General features: G+C 47.6%; 1 non-coding gene across 1 annotated transcript; it reads right to left on the reverse strand.

Moving 5' to 3' along the window:
* Nucleotides 1-612: 612 nt before the first annotated feature.
* Nucleotides 613-684, reverse strand: Trnad-guc (transfer RNA aspartic acid (anticodon GUC)). Its single transcript has one exon. It is a non-coding gene; the product is annotated as a tRNA-Asp (tRNA).
* Nucleotides 685-1,266: the final 582 nt, after the last annotated feature.

Raw genomic sequence — 1,266 nt, forward strand, 5'->3', positions numbered from 1 at the left:
AACCGGGAAATATTCCATATTTTAACATTATGTTTGCACTTTTAAGCTTTCTCGCCACTTTCTGTGAGGTCGCCAAGCAGTTGAGCCCACTGCAGCGCGAAAAAATCAATTCGACCATGCCTTGGCTCGCGCGCGGCACAAATTCGCAACGTACTGGAATCGGGAAATTCGGGATCTCAATGTCCGGCAACGAGCGCCCGGAGCTCTCCACAACAATTCAGCAGGTGTCATTATTTCGTACAACGTTGGTTTAAATGTCCGTGCTGGGCCTTCTGGCCGCACATGTACACCTTTCACACACCCTGTCTGTTGTCCGCGCTGGACGTTCTGAGCTAGTTTTGCGCCCTTCACGTAACATTGATGCGCAACCTCGGGTACACCGCAGGGCTGCGTAAAAATACATCTCGATAGGCCGCATGCGTGGGATATTTATCAGCTGCGACAGAAACAAGCGCGCCGTGAAAAAGAACGAGAAAAGGGCGAATTTTGCAGGACAGACGTGACAGCGTGTGCTCTTATGTACACCTTCGACAGTTTCATCGGCGTAAAGAGTAGTTTACTGCAGATACCCATCATAGCTATAAATCGTACAAAAAAAAAAAAAAAAAAGCGCTCCCCGTCGGGGAATCGAACCCCGGTCTCCCGCGTGACAGGCGGGGATACTGACCACTATACTAACGAGGAGGACGGAGATGGCTCTGGAAAAGAGCTTAGACTAATATTTGTTCAGGGTTTTTGTCTCCATAATGCCTCATGTGATGTTCTATGCTCCAATGCAAATGTGGCACGCGAGAAGGTGGCGTTTTTCTTTGCTGGAATGAAGGACATCTCATAGTGGACGGCGACGGATTAGTTCACTTCACCTGTACCCCATCTCAACACCGCTGTTTATTGCGATTCCGTCAGAAAAAAAAATGATTGGAGATTCATTAGAGGGATGATGGATCTTCAAAAATGCGTGAGAATCTCGTCCCTTGAGTCTCGGCCCGATGCGCACGGTTTGCTCCGGCTTAAAGGGGCCATAAAGACAAAATACAACTTTGTTTAATTTGAACGAGCTAGGCTTCAGTACCGCACTCAGCTCCCTTCCAGCGACGGAGTACGTTTTTGTAACCTGAAAAACGCGAGAAGTGCTACAAAACTTTAAAGTTTCGCGCTACAATGACCTGTTATAGGCAGGAATGACGTTATAAGGGCCAGAACTAGGAACATAATTTTCAGTGTGTTAACAGCATGTGTGCGTTCAAGTGATGCGATCAAGCAGAA

This window comes from Haemaphysalis longicornis, unplaced genomic scaffold, assembly GCF_048455015.1.
Source record: "Haemaphysalis longicornis isolate Haplotype H1 unplaced genomic scaffold, Haemaphysalis longicornis Haplotype H1 scaffold_10, whole genome shotgun sequence".
Classification (NCBI taxonomy): domain Eukaryota; kingdom Metazoa; phylum Arthropoda; class Arachnida; order Ixodida; family Ixodidae; genus Haemaphysalis; species Haemaphysalis longicornis.